The sequence below is a fragment of the Trichechus manatus genome, unplaced genomic scaffold, assembly GCF_000243295.1.
Source record: "Trichechus manatus latirostris isolate Lorelei unplaced genomic scaffold, TriManLat1.0 scaffold00072, whole genome shotgun sequence".
Lineage (NCBI taxonomy): Eukaryota > Metazoa > Chordata > Mammalia > Sirenia > Trichechidae > Trichechus > Trichechus manatus.
The window spans coordinates 8,695,604-8,701,603 of NW_004444008.1; positions in this window are offsets into that span (position 1 = coordinate 8,695,604).

Sequence of the window (6,000 nt, forward strand, 5' to 3'; positions counted from 1 at the left end):
CCTTCACGGCTTTTAAAATGATAACATTTGGCAAAGCCAGCTCCAACAGAAAGTGCACTCTCCTTTCACGTCGGTGACAAAGCGGGCCACCAGAGGCCTGACCACGCAGCCAGTCATGGCGTTTCTGGCTGAGTAATGAGAGGGGTTCCTCCGTCTTAATAACACCCGCTGCGGAGGAAGGCTGAGCACACAGCTCACTTAATTATACAGTCCTCCCTGTAAGTGCTCTATCAGGGGGTCTTCAGCTGTGCAGGGCTTACCAGGGGACTGCCCCCCTCTGACCACATGTATTGATTGCCCGACAGTAGAGACAGTAGAAGGGGCCTGGAGGACTCAAAGTGGATAATACAGAGGAAGCAACTGGCTCAGCCACACTGAGAGGGGAGAAAGGAGGTGACCAGAAGAGCAAGGGGCACTGATGTCATCATCACAGGGCGTCCGAATGCCCTGCTCTGCCCACAGTCATTTATACTAATTGGGATAGTGAGTGCCTGTGTGTGTGTGCACACGTGTGTGTGCGTGTGTGTGCAGGTGCACGCAAGTGTGTGTGTGCGCATGTGTGCCTGTGTGTGTATCTGTGCCTGTGGGCCTGTGGCTGATAATGCAAAAGGTAGAGAATGGAAGCCAACAGCTCAATGAAAAAAAATGGGAGGGGGAAGGAACAGATTGCAGAGGAAACAGAACCCAGGCCAGATCTGACAGTGTCTAATTCTGAAAGAAGTAAAGCACCGTGGTAATAGATCTGTGCAGCACTTGTTGCTGGCAAGTGTAATAAATATTGCTTGATGATGAAGAAACCTTTGTCGTGGAGGACCAGCTGTCCCATTCTCGGATAAAGAGCCATGGCAGCTGGCCATCGAGACGGGTTAGGAGAGCACTGAGCTCTCTCTGCTGTTCCTGTTCTGTGTGGCCTCCCTCTTTCTGCCTACCTGTGTGGTTTGTCCTTTCCTCTTTGGAAGGGAGTTTCTGTGTTATTTCTGGGGAAGGCTAAAACCACCACCACCAGCAGCAGTTACCACAGAGTCAATTCAGACTCATGACGACTACTTAGGTGTCAGAGCAGAACTCTGCTCCGTCAGGTTTTCACTGACTGGTTTTTGTGAAATAGACTGCCAGACCTTTCTTCCAAGGCATCTCTGGTGGACTCCAACTTCCAACCCTTCAGTATGGCCAAGAGTGGTAACAATTCTGTACCACCCAAGGACTCCCAGGGAAGGCGGAGTCTTACTAAAACTTGCTGCTGAGTGTGATCTGTCTTTCTGAATGAACTCACATGAATTCTCACTGGAGTGGCTGTTCTTGGATTGTAGGACCTTATACCATTTGTCATAACCTTATAAAAGGCTGGGTTGTTCCAGACTTAGGCCCTTGAGTGGGTGAGAGTGTGAACCTGGCTAAAAGCCTGAAGCACCAAGTGCATTCACACTGGGTGTTAGCAAAGATCTTCTCTTGGGCAGGAGTTGCAGTGACTATTTGTACAACCTAGTAAAGTGTATGGTTTAAAATCAGGAAGGGTGTGCATCAGGGCTGTATCCTTTCACCATACTTATTCATCAGTATGCTGAGTAAATAATCCGAGAAACTGGACCATAGGAAGAAGAACGGGACATCAGGATTGGAGGAAGACTCATTAACAACTTGCAATATGCAGATGACACAATCTTGCTTGATGAGAGTGAAGAGGACTTGAAGCACTTACTGATCAATATCAAAGGCTACAGCCTTCAGTATGGGTTACACCTCAACATAAAGAAAACAAAAATCCTCACAACTGGACCAATAAGCAACATCATGATAAATGGAGAAAATATTGGCGTTGTCAAGGATTTCATTTTACTTGGATCCACAATCAACACTCATGGAATCAGCAGTCAAGAAATCAAAGGACATATTTCATTTGGCAGGTTTGCTGCAAAAGACCTCTCTAAAGTGTTAAAAAGCAAAGATGTCACTTTGAGGACTAAGGTGTGCCTGACCCAAGCCATGGTGTTTTCAATTGCCTCATATGCATGCAAAATATGGACAATACATAAGGAAGACCAAAGAAGAATTGATGCCCTTGAATTATGGTGTTGGCAAAGAATATTGAATACACCATGGAGAGTCAGAAGAATGAACAAATCTGTCTTGGAAGAACAGCCAGAATGCTCCTTAGAAGTGAGGATAGCATTACTTCATGCTATGTACTTTGGACATGTTATCAGGAGGGTACAGTCCCTGGTGAAGAACATCATGCTTGGTAATGTAGAGGGTGAACAAAAAAGGATACGGTTTGACATAGTGGCTGCAACAATGAGCTCAGACATAGCAACAATTGGTAGGATGGCCCAGGACCAGGCAGTGTTTCTTTCTGCTGTATTCAGGGCAGCTAAGAGCCAGAACTAACAACAGTAGAGTGTCTGCTGTTCCTCAAAGTCAGCGTGGTCTTTCTTTGCAAGACCTTGCCCCCTCTGGGGTTATTACTCAGCATTTGTCTTTTGGTCAAGTTGCCTCTTTCCAAGTTTTGATTCAGTGAGTTCTTGAGGTAATTTGTTTTGCTTTGTCTTGGCTGTGGCCCATTCTGCTGTGTTGGCTGCCTTACTGGTCTCTGCAAACCCAGCTTAGATATGCTGCTATCACCCTCTGAGCTTCTAAGTCCACAACAGGTTAAATTACTACAGAAGTCAGTTTAGGGCCCACACTGGCAGGTGAGCTGCTGTTCATTGCTTGTGGTTGATGAGTTTATTTTGAGCGTTGTCACCATATAGGGTCCATGTCAGCTGTAAGAAGACAGTTGTGGTGCTTGTTAGAACTTCTAGATTTCACAAAAAATGAAACAAAGACCAGCAAAATAAAATGAAATGGCAGCAACAATAACAACAACAAAATTCTGGACCGGAATTGAACCATATAACTCATATAACTCTGAGGCCAGCATTGTGTGGTGGAAGATGGGAGCTGTCCTCATGTGCTTCAATATCCTTCAATGGTGGGGGCTATATCCTTTGAGGGTGGGGGCTATATCCTTGCGATCTGATTTTGACAACTTTTGAAAAATTCACACTTTACTACCTCTTCTTAAGGTAAGACTTGCCGCAATAATTCTTTTTGTGTTTCCAGGCCCATGAAAGAGCATGCGTTGTTGTTGTTAGGTGCTATAAAGTTGGTTCTGACTCATAATGAACGACCCTGTGTACAACAGAAGGAAACACTGCCTGGTCCTGCACCATTCTCCCATCGTTGCTATATTTGAGCCCATTGTTGCAGCCACTGTGTCAATCCACCTCATTGAGGGTCTTTCTCTTTTTCTCTGACCCTCTACTTTACAGAACATGATGTTCTTTTCCAGGGACTGGTTCCTCCTGATAACATGTCTGAAGTATGTGAGATGAAGTCTCGCCATCCTTGCTCCTAAGGAGCATTCTGGATGTACTTCTTCCAAGACAGACTTGTTCCTTTTTCTGGCAGCCAATGGTATATTCAGTGTTCTTCACCGACACCATAATTCAAAGGCATCAATTCTACTTCAGTCTTCCTTATTCATTGACCATCTTTTGCACACATATGAGGTGACTGAGTCAAAGTAACATCTTTTCTTCTTAACACTTTAAACAGGTCTTTAAAGAGGTCTTTTGCAGCAGATTTTTCCAATGCAATACATTGGCTGATTTCTTTTTTTCCTTTTTTAATGTATTTATTTTTTCCCATTCAGAAATTTATATATACATTGTTATGTGACCCTAATTGCTCTCCTCATACTATGACAGCACACTCCGCTTTTCCACCCCTGATTCCCTATGTCCATTCAACCAGCTCCTAACCCTCTCTACCTTCCCATCTCACCTCAGGACAGAAGCTGCCCATTTAGTCTCTTGTATCTACTTGAGCTAAGAGGCACACTCCTCACGAGTATCACTTCATGTCCCATGGTCCAGTCCAATCCCTGTGTGAAGAGTTGGCCTCGGAAATTATTTTAGTTCTGGGTTAATAGAAAATCTAGGGGCCATGCTTTCTGGGGTTCCTCCAGTCATACCATTAAGTCTGGTCTACTTACTAGAATTTTAGTTCTGCAACCCACCTTTCTCCTGCTCCATCTGGGACTCTGTTGTGTTCCCTGTCAGGGTAGTCATTGGTGGTAGCCAGGCACCATCTAGTTCTTCTGGTCTCAGGCTGATGAAGTCTCTGGTTTATGTGGCCCTTTCTGTCTCTTGGGTTAATACTTTTCTTATGTCCTTGATGTTCTTCATTCTCCTTTACACAAGGCGGTTGGGACTAATCGAAGCATCTTAGATAGCCACTTGCAAGCTTTTAAAATCCTAGATGACACTCACCAAGTAAGGTGCAGAACATTTTCTTAATAAGCTTTGTTATGCCAATTGACCTAGATGCTCCCTGAAAGCTAGGTCCCCAGACCCCTACCCCTGGAACTCTGTCCCTCAAAGTGTTTGATTGTATTCAGGAAACTTCTTAGCTTTGGTTTAGTCCATTTGTGCTGACTTCCCCTGTAGTCTGTGCTGTCCTTCCCTTCACCGAAGATAATTCTTATCTACTATCTAGTTAGTAAATAACACTCACCCTCCCTTCCCACCCTCGAAACCATCAAAGAATGTTTTCTTCTGTGTTTAAACCTTTTCTTGAGTTCTTATACTAGTGGTCTTATACAATATTTGTCCTTCTGTGACTGATTAAATTCACTCAGCATAACGACCTCCAGCTTCCTCCATTTTATGTTTCACGGCTCCATTGGTGTTCTTTTTCATTGTGTAGTATTCCATTGTGTGGATATACCATAATTTTTTATCCATTTGTCTGTTGATGGGCACCTAGGTTGTTTCCATTTTTTTGCTATTGTGAACAGTGCTGCAATGAATATGGCTGTGCGTATATCTATTTGTGTGACAGCTCTTATTTCTCTAGGATATAGTCAAAGGAGCCGGATAGCTGGATCGTATGCTACTTCTATTTCTAGCTTTTCAAGGAAGCGCCAAATGGATTTCGAGAGTGATTGTACCATTTTACATTCCCACCAACAGTGTATAAGTGTTCCAGTCTCTCCACAACCTCTCCAACATTTATTATTTTGTGTTGTTTGGATTACTGCTAGCCCTGTTGGCGTGAGATGATATCTCATTGTAGTTTGGATCTCCATTTCTCTAATGGCTGATGATCGTGAGCATTTCTTCATGTGTCTGTTAGTTGACTGAATATCTTCTTGGCGTAGTGTCTGTTCATATCCTTTGCCCATTTATTAATTGGGTTATTTGTCTTTTTGTTGTTGAGGTTCTGCAGTATCTTATAGACTTTACAGATTAGATGCTGATTGGATTTGTCATAGCCAAAAACTTTTTCACAGTCTGTAGATTGCCTTTTGACTCTTTTGGTGAAGTTTTTTGATGAGCTTAAGTGTTTGACTTTTAGGAGCTCCCATTTATCTAGTCTCTCTTCTGGTGCTTGTGTATTGTTACTTACAGATCGTTTTGCGTTTATGCCAGGTATTAGGGCTCCTAGCATTGTCCCTATTTTTTCTTCCATGATCTTTATCATTTTCGATTTTATATTTAAGAATTTGATCCATTTTGAGTTAGTTTTTGTGCATGGTGTGTGGTATGGGTCTTGTTTCAGTTTTTTGCAGATGAATATCCAGTTACGCCAGAACCATTTGTTAAAGAGACTGTCTTTTCCCCAATTAAGGGACTTTGGGCCTTTGTCAAATATCAACTGCTCATAGGCGGATGAATTTTTGTCTGGATTCTCAATTCTGTTCCATTGGTCTACATATCTGTTGTTGTACCGGTATCAGGCAGTTTTGACTACTGTGGGGGCAAAATAGGTTCTGAAATCAGGTAGTGTGAGACATCCCAATCTGTTCTTTTTTTTTTTTTATGGTACTGCAGGTGAAGGCTTACAGAAAAAATAGGTTTTCATAAAACAGTAGTACACATATTCTTTTATGACATTGGTTAACAACCCCACAACATGTCAACCCTCTCCCTTCTCGACTTTTTTTTTTTTTTTTTTTTT